Here is a 15,732-nt window from a genome sequence, read left to right as displayed (position 1 = left end):
GGTTTCGATATTCAGTCACTCATCAGCAGCCAGCCAGGCTTGCTTTAATCATTGCTCGTGAACTGCCAGGTGTTAACGGCAAGCCTCCCTCCCTGTGCTACGGGTCCTAATTGGATGCAAACCTAAATAACAGCAAAAGACAATAGACAATTATTAGCGTCGCTGTGGATAATTTAAGTAAAACAAATAACCAGACAACTCGTCTCCTCCACCTAGAATGTACCGCGTGGCTGATGATCACGGTGCGAGTACAGCAAAAACATTGCGTTTTTTTTTGAGGTACAGACGGTGAACAGACGGCTGGTTCAACAATACGTACAGGCGCCTTGTCGGCTTATCATTTATTCGCGTTATGTATGTGCAGCGCGTTGAACTTCTTTCGCACCGTACGTAGCCGACCGTATCACTCGAGCGGCGCACGCGTGTCAATGAAACAGCTCCACGCGTGTCAATGAAACAGCTCCACGCGTGTCAATGGAACAGCTCCACGCGTGTCAATGAAACAGCTCCACGCGTGTCAATGAAACAGCTCCACGCGTGTCAATGAAACAGCTCCACGCGTGTCAATGAAACAGCTCCACGCATGTCAATGAAACAGCTCCACGCGTGTCAATGAAACAGCTCCACGCGTGTCAATGAAACAGCTCCACGCGTGTCAATGAAACAGCTCCACGCGTGTCAATGAAACAGCCCCACGCGTGTCAATGAAACAGCTCCACGCGTGTCAATGAAAGAGCTCCACGCGTGTCAATGAAAGAGCTCCACGCGTGTCAATGAAACAGCTCCACGCGTGTCAATGAAACAGCTCCACGCGTGTCAATGAAACAGCTCCACGCGTGTCAATGAAACAGCTCCACGCGTGTCAATGAAACAGCTCCACGCGTGTCAATGAAACAGCTCCACGCGTGTCAATGAAACAGCTCCACGCGTGTCAATGAAAGAGCTCCACGCGTGTCAATGAAACAGCTCCACGCGTGTCAATGAAACAGCTCCACGCGTGTCAATGAAACAGCTCCACGCGTGTCAATGAAACAGCTCCACGCGTGTCAACGAAACAGCTCCACGCGTGTCAACGAAACAGCTCCAAGCGTGTCAACGAAACAGCTCCAAGCGTGTCAACGAAACAGCTCCAAGCGTGTCAACGAAACAGCTCCACGCGTGTCAACGAAACAGCTCCACGCGTGTCAACGAAACAGCTCCACGCGTGTCAATGAAACAGCTCCACGCGTGTCAATGAAACAGCCCCACGCGTGTCAATGAAAGAGCTCCACGCGTGTCAATGAAAGAGCTCCACGCGTGTCAATGAAACAGCCCCACGCGTGTCAATGAAACAGCTCCACGCGTGTCAATGGAACAGCTCCACGCGTGTCAATGAAACAGCTCCACGCGTGTCAATGAAACAGCCCCACGCGTGTCAATGAAAGAGCTCCACGCGTGTCAATGAAAGAGCTCCACGCGTGTCAATGAAACAGCCCCACGCGTGTCAATGAAACAGCTCCACGCGTGTCAATGAAACAGCTCCACGCGTGTCAATGAAACAGCTCCACGCGTGTCAATGAAACAGCCCCACGCGTGTCAATGAAACAGCTCCACGCGTGTCAATGAAACAGCTCCCCGCGTGTCAATGGAACAGCTCCCCGCGTGTCAATGAAACAGCTCCCCGCGTGTCAATGGAACAGCTCCCCGCGTGTCAATGAAACAGCTCCCCGCGTGTCAATGAAACAGCTCCACGCGTGTCAATGAAACAGCTCCACGCGTGTCAATGAAAGAGCTCCACGCCAGCCGCTCGTAGTCCGTGACACGGGGGGACCCTCCAGGGTTACCGCTCGCCCCTTGCTCTGTCTAACACCGCAAGCAGGCCGATTGCTTCACTATTCTTTGCAAATCGCCCGATGATGCTGGATGTAATTAATTACCAGCGAAACGTCGTACAACTCACATTGTTAATGTTGTGGATTAACTCTCCAGCACTCCGGTGGGCTGAAGTAGTCACTAACTGGCGCGTTGTTTACGCGACAAACCTTACCGGCTGTGTCGGGTGGTGGAGGGTTTACGACGCATTCATACTTACGCGATCTAACCCAACAACCTTTATGATGTGAACAATGTTGGTCGCTAAAGCCTGCTGCTACGTGTTAAACTGCACTACGGCACCCGCTCGTGTGCGCCTTTCACTGGCAGTCACGTTCGTTTTTATAAACGCACATTGCTGCAGGGATATTCACATGACGTGCGTGTGTATACGTGGTTGTTGCTTGATTCCTACGTGTGTTTGTGTGTATATACGTGGTGATCTGATTCCTACGTGTGTACAGTATATATGGATGTGTGTGTATATGTGTTTGTGTATGTGTGTGCATGTGTCTTTGTCTTTATTTGGGCGTTATGTTTGTGTTGTGTGTCAATCGACGGGGAGCGGTAGTGTAGCGCTTAGCGGTGATGATTATCTGAACTGGTCCTGGGCCTCCCTTACGTTGACTCTGCCTCAAATGATTACCTGGTGCGGTGTGTAAATATTGTCACTAGGGAGACAAAGGCGGTCGGGCGTGGTGCTGGCCACCCACCCCCTCGTGTGCCGTGCCGGCCTTCATAGGTGCTCGCTAACAGCACTTGCCCCTACAGTCTGTTAAGGCTATACGGGGGATCTTTGTCTTTGCATGTGTGTGTCTTTGTGCGTATGGTTTGCGTGTGTTTGTGTGTCAATCGACAACCCTGGGATACCCTTTGCAAACGAGATGTCCCATCTCAGGGGATGTTCCAGGTGAATAATTGTGACTGGTGTGAGAATATCGAGGGTGTGTGTGGGTGTGTTTCTGATGTCAAACACCCCCCCCCCCCCCGGCGACTTGGTATCGTCTGTTTCTGGAGCTCCGCCTCTGCTGGAGAATTGAAAAGGCACGCGGGGGCCGAGACGGAGCAGGAGAGTGGCAGGAGACGCTGGCGTTGGTGACGCTGGAGACGCTGGTGCCGGTGACGCTGGTGACGCTGGTGCTCGATTCTCCTCCTCGTGTCTCGGTGAGAAACACGCACACACACTCTCTCACACACACGCACACTTTCTCACACGCACGCACCCTCACACACACGCACACCCTCACACACACGCACACACTCTCACACACTCTCACGCACATGCACACACGCGCACACACTCTCACACACACACACGCACTCTCACACACACACCCTCATACACCCTCACACACACACTCTCACGCACACACACACACGCACACACTCTCACACACACGCACTCTCACACACACTCTCACACGCACACACACGCACGCACACTCTCACACTCACACGCACACACTCACACACTCACACACACACTCTCACACAAACAAATATCCTCCGTATAGCCTACAGACTGTAGGGGCAAGTGCTGTTAGCGAGCACCTATGAAGGCCGGAACGGTACACGAGGGGGTGGGTGGCCAGCACCACGCTCGACCGCCTTAGTCTCCCCAGTGGCGATGTTTACACCGCACCAGGTACTCATTTGAGGCTGAGTCGACCTAGGGGAGGCCCAGGACCGGTTCAGATAATCGTCACTAGTGTTGGCCGTGAGCGGGAATCGAACTCGTGTCGCCAGGTTCATAGCGCAGCGCGCTAACCGCTCACACTCACACACACGCATTCACACTGACACACTCTCACACGCACACTCTCACACACACTCACACTCTCACACACACTCTCACACACACTCTCACACACACACTCTCACACGCACACACTCTCACACACGCACGCACTCTCACACACACGCACGCACTCTCACACACACTCTCACACGCACACACGCACACACGCACACTCTCTCACACACACACTCACACACGCACGTCCCAGCTGTAATCCTACCTCACAGCACATCGTATATCAAAATCAGAGCAAAAACCATCGCATCTGAAATCGCACCTCATGTCACATCTCACCGTCACACATAATCACCATCATCATATCCCACATCACCGTCACACACAATCACCATCATCATATCCCACATCACCGTCACACATAATCACCATCATCATATCCCACATCACCGTCACACATAATCACCATTATCATATCCCACATCACCGTCACACAATCATCATCATCATATCCCACATCACCGTCACACATAATCATCATCATCATCATATCCCACATCACCGTCACACATAATCACCATCATCATATCCCACATCACCGTCACACATAATCACCATTATCATATCCCACATCACCGTCACACATAATCATCATCATCATATCCCACATCACCGTCACACATAATCACCATCATCATATCCCACATCACCGTCACACATAATCACCATCATCATATCCCACATCACCGTCACACATAATCACCATCATCATATCCCACATCACCGTCACACATAATCACCATCATCATATCCCACATCACCGTCACACATAATCACCATCATCATATCCCACATCACCGTCACACATAATCACCATCATCATATCCCACATCACGTAACATCTCAAATCACAACGTTCGATCGCATCGCATGTACAGCCCGGCGGAGCGCCACATCCCACCGAGGCACCTCGCGTAACACCGCAACATCTCACAACCACCAAACGTGGAAATGACAAAACGCTGCTACGACTTTTGTCGCTTTGCCTGGTGGGTGGTGGGGGGGGGGGGGAGATTAAAATATAGTGGGGGGGGGGGTGCGAATCGTTGCCACTGCTGTGGCCGCCGCGCCACCGTTTGCCATTCAATGTCACAGTCACGAGGACCGCACGTGCGTGCGGCTGATTTGATTTGTACGCCCTGACGTTGAATTCGTGCGAGGCGTTACAAATGGGGACGGGTTTAGATGTGAGAGATGCAATCGATAAGGCGCTCATCATCTCCTTTATTGACAAGGGAGCTTCATTGCGTCTCGTGCCTCTGTCCATGCGAGGGTCCTGCTACATTTTGGAATTGTTTGGCCGGTGCCATTAATTACGCATCATTAATGTTTCACGACTGTACTGTAAATGGACTGTGCACGATGTAGACTTTCCATTTTTACCGGTGAACATCCCATCAAGACGATGGATGTGTTGTTGTTGTATCTCGTGCCGAACGTGCGGGCCACCTCGTAGGGGATTATCGCAGCTGCAGCAGCTGCAGAGGCAACGATTTAGCCCACAGCTTGGTTTCCTGCCTCAACGTATTACGCATTTTTAAAATAAATATATATACATTCCTGATCTTTCAAACATCGTCAATTTTGGAAGTCCGATCCGGCTCAATTGAGAGTCGCAGCTTCAGGCATCATCCGGCGACAATCACCGGCGACAATCACCGGGCCTTTTGGGGGTGGTGGTGGTAGGAGGGGTGTGGATGTTGAGAGGTCCGCGCGTTCGTCACGGCATGGGTGGGAATCTTCTCTCTCTCTCTCACCTGAGAGGTTTGTCTCGTGGCCGCCGCTGATTGCGAGGCCACAGAGGGACGGACGACATGCCCGAGCAACATTTCAGAGCCGGGGCAGGCTGGGAGGCTCGCTCGCAGCAGCCAGGCCCCGCGAGTGCACGGCTGTGTGTGTGTGACCGGTAAGCCGAATGAGACTGTGTGTGTGTGTGACCGGTAAGCCGAATGAGACTGTGTGTGTGTGACCGGTAAGCCGAATGAGACTGTGTGTGTGTGTGACCGGTAAGCCGAATGAGACTGTGTGTGTGTGTGACTGGTTAACCGAATGAGGCTGTGTGTGTGTGTGACTGGTTAACCGAATGAGGCTGTGTGTGTGTGACTGGTAAGCTGAATGAGACTGTGTGTGTGTTACTGGTAAGCCGAATGAGACTGTGTGTGTGACTGTTAAGCCGAATAAGACTGTGTGTGTGACTGGTTAACCGAATGAGGCTGTGTGTGTGTGACTGGTTAACCGAATGAGGCTGTGTGTGTGAGACCGGTAAGCCGAATGAGACTGTGTGTGTGTGTGACTGGTAAGCCGAATGAGGCTGTGTGTGTGTGACTGGTTAACCGAATGAGACTGTGTGTGTGTGTGACTGGTTAACCGAATGAGACTGTGTGTGTGTTACTGGTAAGCCGAATGAGGCTGTGTGTGTGTGTGTGACTGGTAAGCCGAATGAGGCTGTGTGTGTGTGTGACTGGTAAGCCGAATGAGACTGTGTGTGTGACTGTTAAGCCGAATGAGGCTGTGTGTGTGTGTGACTGGTAAGCCGAATGAGGCTGTGTGTGTGTGACTGGTAAGCCGAATGAGGCTGTGTGTGTGTGTGACTGGTAAGCCGAATGAGACTGTGTGTGTGTGACTGGTTAACCGAATGAGACTGTGTGTGTGTGACTGGTTAACCGAATGAGACTGTGTGTGTGTGACTGGTTAACCGAATGAGACTGTGTGTGTGAGACCGGTAAGCCGAATGAGACTGTGTGTGTGTGTGACTGGTTAACCGAATGAGGCTGTGTGTGTGTGACTGGTAAGCTGAATGAGACTGTGTGTGTGTGACTGGTTAACCGAATGAGACTGTGTGTGTGTGACTGGTAAGCCGAATGAGGCTGTGTGTGTGTGTGTGTGGCAGCGTGCCGCGCGCCCTCAACGTGCCCCGGCCATTTCTCTACAATTTGAGACAAACGAGAAATGGGCATCGATGTTTAGAGAAATAAAAAATGCTTTTGAGCGATTTAATAATTGAATACAAAAAAAAGCAGCGTCAATAATTTAGTTTCTGCGGCGTACGCTGCTGGGGAGAAAACGTCCCCGGCCCCCCTCCCCTCTCCGCCCCATCTAATTCGAGGAAAGGGAAGATTAGGACAAAATAAATGACCAAAGCCCGGGGTGTGAGAGCCATGCAGCGGACTCCGCTCCGGCCTCTCGGCGAGCGGCAGCCGGTGACGTCACGGCCGCGCAGCGCGGGGCCACAGCGGCGATGACCGCGCCTGCACCGCCAAGAGCCACCGTGTAGCCTCAACAGACTGTTGGGGCAAGCGCTGTTGGCGAGCTGCTGCACCTGTGAAGGCCCGGCGCGGCACACCGAGGGCGTGGGTGGTGAGCACCTCGCCCGGCCGCCTTTGTATCCCTAGTGGAGATGTGTACACGCCGCACCAGGTACTCGTTTGAGGCTGAGTCGACCTCGGAGAGGCCCAGGATCGGTTCAGATATTCGTCACCGGTGTTGGCCGTGAGCGGGAATCGCACGCGGGTCTCTGGGTTCGTAGCGCAGCGCGTTAACTTCGCACTACCACACGCACACGCGCACCTAATGCGTAGAGACGAGTGGGAGTGATGTAACATTTTGGTGATATTCTGGAATGGATAAAAATGCTGCCATTGGCACACAAATAGTGGAGACGATCGAGTCTATGCTCATAACCAGTGCAGGCAGGTATGAATCCTGTGTGTCTTGCAAGACCAAACACCAGACAATTGCCAGAATTGAACCGTGGTGATTGCCTGATGATGTGGGTTGTAACTGCCAGCTGAAGGTCCGATCTGATTGTTAAAACGTTGTGGATCGCTTTCCAACACACCGGGGTGTTCTGAAGCAATGCGAACGCGTTGTTTGGTGACGTGGCGATTTGATTCGTTCGGCTTTGTCGGGTGGAGGAGGGCAAACAACACATTGGCATTGGACCAGTGCACTCTGACCCAAAAAAAAACCTATCGTGAGTCAAAGACAAAATGGACTCGGCCGCTCGTCGTCATGCGTGCTGTGTCGCCAAAACCGTGCACCAGCGACCACGTGACAGGGAACGACGGTGTCGCAGTGGTTAGCGTGTTGCACTGTGGACCCGGCCGCCCGGGTTCGATTTCCTGCCAGGGTTAACACAATTTGGTGAGCGATATCTGAGCCAGCTCTGGGTGCCTCGTTTAACAAAGCCACGCAGACAGGCGCGGAGAAGTATGGTCAACACCCCCCCCACCACCATGAGCAACGCGTTCTGGGGAGGCCTTCATCTATTGAAGGTCCGTAAGTTACTATTATATATTTGTTGGTTTATGTTCGTCGACAGAAGTACAGAAAAGGATCATTAGGTTCGTCCCAACCCCCTGATTGCGTCGAAAGTGGCGGAGTTGAGCTCCCAAGACGGGCGAAGGGCGCCGCGTTGCACGTCAACCACTCGGCACAAAGCGCACGCTGACGCATCAGGCGAATGGCCGGTTTTCACACGCCATAGATCATCGTGCTCCTCGTTAGAGCGGAAGGCCGTCCCGCTAACGACATACGAGCAGTGTCCAGCCTGTGCACATTGTCCAGTCTGTATACATTGTCCAGCCTGTGCACATTGTCCAGCCTGTACACATTGTCCAGCCTGTACACATTGTCCAGCCTGTACACATTGTCCAGCCTGTACACATTGTCCAGCCTGTACACATTGTCCAGTCTGTACACATTGTCCAGCCTGTACACATTGTCCAGCCTGTACACATTGTCCAGCCTGTACACATTGTCCAGCCTGTACACATTGTCCAGCCTGTACACATTGTCCAGCTTGTGCACATTGTCCAGCCTGTACACATTGTCCAGCTTGTGCACATTGTCCAGCCTGTACACATTGTCCAGCCTGTACGCATTGTCCAGCCTGTGCACATTGTCCAGCCTGTACACATTGTCCAGCCTGTACACATTGTCCAGCTTGTGCACATTGTCCAGCCTGTACGCATTGTCCAGCTTGTACACATTGTCCAGCCTGTGCACATTGTCCAGCCTGTACACATTGTCCAGCTTGTGCACATTGTCCAGCCTGTACACATTGTCCAGCTTGTGCACATTGTCCAGCCTGTACACATTGTCCAGCTTGTGCACATTGTCCAGCCTGTACACATTGTCCAGCCTGTACGCATTGTCCAGCCTGTGCACATTGTCCAGCCTGTGCACATTGTCCAGCCTGTACACATTGTCCAGCCTGTACACATTGTCCAGCCTGTACACATTGTCCAGCTTGTGCACATTGTCCAGCCTGTACGCATTGTCCAGCTTGTACACATTGTCCAGCCTGTGCACATTGTCCAGCCTGTACACATTGTCCAGCTTGTACACATTGTCCAGCCTGTACACATTGTCCAGCTTGTGCACATTGTCCAGCCTGTGCACATTGTCCAGCCTGTACACATTGTCCAGCCTGTACGCATTGTCCAGCCTGTGCACATTGTCCAGCCTGTACACATTGTCCAGCCTGTACACATTGTCCAGCCTGTGCACATTGTCCAGCCTGTGCACATTGTCCAGCTTGTGCACATTGTCCAGCCTGTACACATTGTCCAGCCTGTACACATTGTCCAGCCTGTACACATTGTCCAGCCTGTACGCATTGTCCAGCCTGTACGCATTGTCCAGCCTGTACACATTGTCCAGCCTGTACACATTGTCCAGCCTGTGCACATTGTCCAGCCTGTATACATTGTCCAGCCTGTACACATTGTCCAGCCTGTACACATTGTCCAGCCTGTACACATTGTCCAGCCTGTACACATTGTCCAGCCTGTACACATTGTCCAGCTTGTACACATTGTCCAGCCTGTACACATTGTCCAGCCTGTACACATTGTCCAGCCTGTACGCATTGTCCAGCCTGTATACATTGTCCAGCCTGTACACATTGTCCAGCTTGTACACATTGTTCAGCTTGTACACATTGTCCAGCCTGTACACATTGTCCAGCCTGTGCACATTGTCCAGCCTGTGCACGGTGTCCCGTGACCAAGGTGGCGAGTCGATTGATTTGTGCTTTGTACGTCACTGTCCCTTTACGCCTTATTTGAAATCGATCACGAAACCGTTTTGTACGTAGTTGCAATCACATCCAGTCCGTTTGCACGGAACTTAACGACAGGAAGCGTGTTTTGTTTGAATGCCTCAGCAGAGACTCCGTGGTGTCGGCTGTGTATTTTGTGTGCGAGGTTGGGTGGCTGCGTGCGCGGTTATATAGGGTGCTGTAACGTAGCGGTTAGCGCACCGCGCTGCGAGCCTAGCGACCCGAGTTCGATTCGTGCTCACGGCCAATGCCAAGTGACGATTATCTGAACCGGTCCTGGGCCTTCCCTTAGGTTGACGCAGCCTCAAATGAGTACCTGGTGTGGTGTGTAAACATCCCCCCTGGGGAGACACACTTGGTCGGGGGTGGTGCTGGCCACCCACCCCCTCGTGTGCAGTGCCCGGCCTTCATAGGTGCTTGCTAACATCACTTTCCCCAAAAGTTTGGTGAGGCTATAGGGGGGATCTTTGTCTTTTTAAGTGTGAGCGGTGGCACATTGGTTGGCACACTGCACTATGAACCCAGAAACCTGAGTTAAACTCCCACTTCGTTCTCTGAACCTTTCCTGGGCCTACCCTACATCGACCCGGCTACGGACGAGAGCTGTGCCTGGCGCGGTGCGTGAACGTCACCTTTGTCGAGGGTGCGATGCTGGCCACGTCTATTCCTCGTGAGACATTCCGGCCTCAATAGGCGCTCGCGAACGTCGCTTGCCCCAAGTGTGCGTAGGCTGCGTGATGGATCTTTCCCGCGATGGGGGGGGGGTTGATTGTTGGCCGGGGGGGGGGGGGCATTTTGCGTTTCGTGAATTACATTTTTCTTAGCAGGCTCCTTGGCGGGACAACTTACCATTCCCGCTCGGGCGGCGGTGATTGAATCTCATCCTGCCCACAGATGTCGGCTGAAGGATTCCCATTTCGCTTCGAGGGAGAGACGGACGTGCGATTGCTCGGAGGTGAACGTCCGTGGCCGTTTTTCTTTCCAGCGATCGCATAATCCCTCGTTTTCCCCTCACGCGCGACCGACGGGCAAGCGTGAATCATTCTGGCGTGCGCGCAACGCATGGGGAATCGTGGGCGAGCGCTAAATATAAACACAGCGTCTTTCTTGTCACAATTTGACCTCGCCTCACTGAGTGCCTCGCTCCCAGCGTGCTCACACGCACCAGGGTTTGGGAACCAGAATCATAATTATTATTTATACTGGAGGAATCCGATGAGCTATTAAGCTCTTTCTCACAGATCTCCAGTAGGGGCACGGGGTAAGAACGTTACAACAACAAACAATACACAAACATGCCGGTAGTGCACGGTACAAGCAAGGTAAACAAATCACCCAAACACAAACAAATACAACTAAACCATCCCCCATCCAATCAGGCAAAGCCCACTGATGTATCAAATTATTTTTCTGAAGCGACCTGGCCACAAATGATAGCCCAACACAGTGGCTTTTCATTTGGACATTGATATTAGTAAAATAATCTAAATAGTCGCAACGTGCGCTGCGAACACGCTGCCCTTGTCCACTGAGACCTCAGGTCTCTGTGGACCCTCGCGTGTGGGTGTAATTATGAAGATGTTGATATTCGGTAGCCACTGGAGCTTATTCATTTTTAAATCTCGATTGACAATTAACTTCTGTTTTGATTTAAAGCTTTCGTGACTGCAGTAATTCATATTCTTAGTTTTTTCGGTAAAGTCACGTTGAAGAGAAACAACAAAATAACAAAATATATATAAAACAATAAAAAATGCAAACCGACACACCTGATGATGACCGTTTGAGTTATGGTCGAAACGTCGTGAGAATTTTTTATTGTTTTATATATATTTTGTTATTTTGTTGTTTCTCTTCAACGTGACTTTACCGAAAAAACTAAGAATATAATTAACTTCTGTGTTTAGTTTGCCGTCCTTCTTCCCGCACCTCCGACTAATATGGTTGGCTAAGTACGGTGCAACAGAAGTTTAACATATGTACATACATAACCTCACACAGAGACCATAGACTCACACACAGATGCATAGACTCACGCAGAGACCATAGACTCACACAGAGACCATAACCTCACACAGAGACCATAGACTCACACAGAGACCATAGACTCACACAGAGACCATAACCTCACACAGAGACCATAGACTCACACAGAGACCATAGACTCACACAGAGACCCAGACTCACACAGAGACCCATCATTTGTTGGCCTTCCCCCGCACCTACGATTAGCGCGCTTGGCTACGTACGGTGCGAAAGAAGTTCAACGTGCATAATGGTGGTGACTCAACGATGAATGATAACCAGGCGTGTTGTGAGATCACTGCCACTGGGGAGACAAAGGCGGCCGGACGTGGAGCTGGCCACGCCAATCTCTTGTGCACACAGTGCCGCCATTACTCGTTGGTCACTGACAGCACTCTTGTGCTTAGCGGTACACAGGAACCGCCGTTTTTGTCAGTCCACTGCCGGATGAGGGCCTCCCCACGCTACGCAGGTCATGTTTTTTACTTTGACCATACTTCACCGCGCTGCTCAGCGCAGTGAAGTATGGTGGGGAGCGGCGGCGTAGCGGTTAGCGTCACTGCGCCACGAACCCGGGGGCCCGAGTTCCATTCCCGCTCACGGCCAACACCAGTGACGATTATCTGAACCGGTCCTGGACCTCCCCTAGGTCGACTCAGCCTTAAATGAGTACCTGGTGTGATGTGTAAACATCGCCACTGGGGAGACAAAGGCGGTAGGGCGTGGTGCTGGCCGCTCACCCCCTCGTGTGCTGCGCCAGCTTTCACAAGTGCTCGCAAACAGCACTTGCCCTAACAGTCTGTTAAGGCTATACGGGTGATCTTTGTCTTTGTGGCCAGTGTGGGCTGGTGACAATGGATGTTGCTGCACTGCCCTCGGCTGATAAATGTAGCCTATAACACCTGCTTCATGTTCTTGGTTCTTTCGGTAAAGTCACGTAGAGAGAAAAAAAGTTAAATAAAATTAAAAATACATTGAAAATAATAAAAGCAAAAAACCCACGACGTTTCGATCGCAACACAAGCAGTCTTCATCAGGCGGAGAGAAATGAGGGGGCAAGCCTCCAAATGTAGCTGCTTATGAGGGTTCCAAAGTGAGTGGGCGGGGGAAAGAGCTGCCCTGCTTCATGCACGGTGGTCACCCATCCAAGCATTGTACAGGCTAAATACCTGCTCAGCTTTTGAGATGTCATGGGAAGCGGACGCATTCCCAGTGATCTAGTCCCAGAGACTGACCTCGTATATCCAGCCAGCTCCGAGTGGCTTATTGGATGACAAGTTGACACTTGCTATTTAAAGTCTGTCGAGCCCACAGGCAAGATTGGGCGTGCTGTCTCTTCAGCGTTAAGGAAACTGACTGTTAATATTCTGCTGTTGAGGGGGTAGCACGCATCATCACAAAGAGGAGGTAGTGATGGGTGAGACGCGGACAGAGGAGGACAGGGTTATATGTAGACAGTGCAATTACAATCTACAACGATTACAACAATAATATTTTGCAGTTACATATCTCAGCAACTCGAATTACATATCCCAAACAAGCGAAGGGGAACCCCAGTGGCAGATCTCCCTCTGTGACTCAGGACCGGCCTGCTAGTGGACATTCGTCTGCCAACATGGGGTGATTATTTACTGGGTTTAATCTCAAATGAGTAATTTGTGGGTAATTTTTTGAATTTGCCACATCGGCACAAATATTTGTTGGATCCGGCAGGAGGGAGGAAGCGATGGCAAGGTCTGGTGGCATCAGTGGCACTGGCTGTGATGACCCCTGAACTGTTCCAGCCATTGATTGACTTTAGCAGCATTTTCATTTAATTATTTGGAACTTTTATTTTGTAGATAACCGACCCCTATTACAGTAGTAAGAAAGAGGTTGCACATAGAATAATACCTGACGATGCAGGCAATGATGAGAAGGAAACTGGCACTATTTGGACACACGTGTAGGATGAACAACAACAATCAATTTAAAAGTGTGTTGTACGGAAAAATCGAAGGAACAGGAAAGAGAGGAAGACCTTACAGAGAATGTTTTAGCGACGACAAAATAGATTGATGCCAGAAAGATGTGGCCACAATGTGCAGTGGACACCTACGGGCTATTTGCCCGTGGATCATGATGATGATGGTGACTACAGTAGTCAGCAACTTTAGTTTTTAACTTAAAGGCACCATTTTAACGGTGGTGTAACTCATGATAAAATGTCCGACACTCCTTCACCATCGCCTTCTACTCAAGTCAAGGTGGCTTGCTGTGCGCCACACTGGCCCAGCGGTCACGCGCTCCTCACTCGAGTCCGCCGGACCGACCTGGTTAATACGCCACGGTGGCCGAGGTGGTAACTACCTCGCCTGGTATACAGCAGGTCGTGAGTTCGATCCCGAGCCTGAAGCCTGCTGTATATTTGGTGTTTCCATGTTCTCTCTCCCTGTGGTCACGTGGATTTTTATCTGGGTGCTCCGGTTTTTCCCTCCGCGTTTAGAAGCAACATGCGTTTTGAGTATTTGGATGCTATAAATGTCCACGTAATAAGCCACTTCTGGTCGCTTCTGAAAAACAGATATATAGCTCAGTGGGCCTTACCTGGAAAAATAAAAATAGTTTATTGTTTAGTTTTATTACTGCCTGGTCATCAACCGTGAAATACCTCGCGCCATCTGCTTCGCAGTGGACGTAGGCCTCGGCAAGGTAAGGTAATTTACCTTTTTTACCGGGTCAAAGGGTAAAGGTGTCGACATGCCAAGGGGTAAGGTAAAGGGTAGGGTGAAGGTAGCTCGGAAGAATTGCCCGGTAGGGTAAAGGTCACGCGAAGTATTACCCGATAAATACGGTGCCTTGTTTACTGCTAAAAGCTCCGTGGCGCAGTCCGTGGCCTCCATTTAATAAGTAATATATATTTTTTTACTTTTTTTAAAAACACGCTTTTATGAAATCTACGAGTAATGGCAGAACTCCACGACTCCAGGAACTGGCCCCGAAGCTCGCCATAACGTAAGGGACCATGATCAATTACAGCCAACGTCAGCTGACAGTGGACAATTAGACCCAAGCCGAAACATAACACGTAAAAAATAATGTTTAAAAATATTATTATTTTAATGATAGAATATAGTATTGTCATCAGTATGACATAAGTATACCAAGTTCGCAGTCGAAACCACATTGGGAAGTGGGTTAAAATTGAGTTACAAGATTTGAAGATACAACAACGACAACAACAACAGAGTGAGTTTAAAGAAAGCGTGTAAAATTGGAATAATCGAGAGTAAAATTTTGATTTAAAGCTTTCATGACTGCAGTAATTCATATTCTTAGCTCTTTCGGTAAAGTCACGTTAAAGGAAAACAATAAAATAATAAAATATATAAAACAATAAAAATTATCACGACGTTTCGACCATTACACAAATGGTCGTAATTAAAACAGTTTTCGTTGAAACCTTCTGCTGCCAGGCCACCAAGATTATACGGCTTACCAAAAATACATAAAGTAGATACACCCCTTCGTCCCATCGTCTCTACTATCAACTCCCTCACCTACAAACTGGCTCGTTTTTTTGTCTGAAATCCTGCGTGTTTTCACTGGAAAAACCACCTCTGCGGTACAAAATTCTACTCACCTGGTATCGACAATCAAGGGTATTTCCCTGTCCCCAGACGTAGTTTCCTTATTCACCAAAGTTCCTGTACCTGACACCATCGCAATCATTGAAGACTTGGTTCATCAAGGACTAAACACTGAGGTACCCCCCCTGGTGAGACACTGTTTAACCAATACATACTTCACTTGGAATGGAACTTTCTACAAACAAACTGAGGGCACCCCAATGGGCTCCCCCCTATCTCCGGTTATAGCTAACATTTTCATGGAGAAATTTGAGACTGACGCCATCCAGACTGCCACTCTGCGCCCAACCTTTTGGAAGAGGTACGTGGATTACACTTTTGTCATCTGGCCACATGGCCGGCCTGCTCTA

The 15,732-nt window shown here is 50.3% G+C and overlaps 1 protein-coding gene across 8 annotated transcripts in view; it reads left to right on the top strand.

Annotated features, from left to right (window-relative positions):
• Positions 1 to 2,903: 2,903 nt before the first annotated feature.
• The window catches only part of LOC116953007 (synaptotagmin-like protein 5), a 95,510-nt gene continuing 82,681 nt past the window's right edge, over positions 2,904 to 15,732 (top strand). For all 8 annotated transcript variants that reach the window (XM_032972809.2, XM_032972813.2, XM_032972812.2 and 5 more), the window contains exon 1: positions 2,904 to 3,015. The gene's annotated coding sequence lies outside the window, so the exon portion shown is untranslated. The remainder of the gene's footprint in view (positions 3,016 to 15,732) is intronic.

The sequence above is a fragment of the Petromyzon marinus genome, chromosome 49 (genome assembly GCF_048934315.1).
Source record: "Petromyzon marinus isolate PM22_M1 ecotype Great Lakes invasive population chromosome 49, UKy_Petmar_22M1.pri1.0, whole genome shotgun sequence".
Taxonomy (NCBI): Eukaryota; Metazoa; Chordata; class Hyperoartia; order Petromyzontiformes; family Petromyzontidae; genus Petromyzon; species Petromyzon marinus.
The sequence above is the reverse complement of the archived record's forward strand: the minus strand, read 5'-3'. Positions and strand labels throughout refer to the sequence as shown.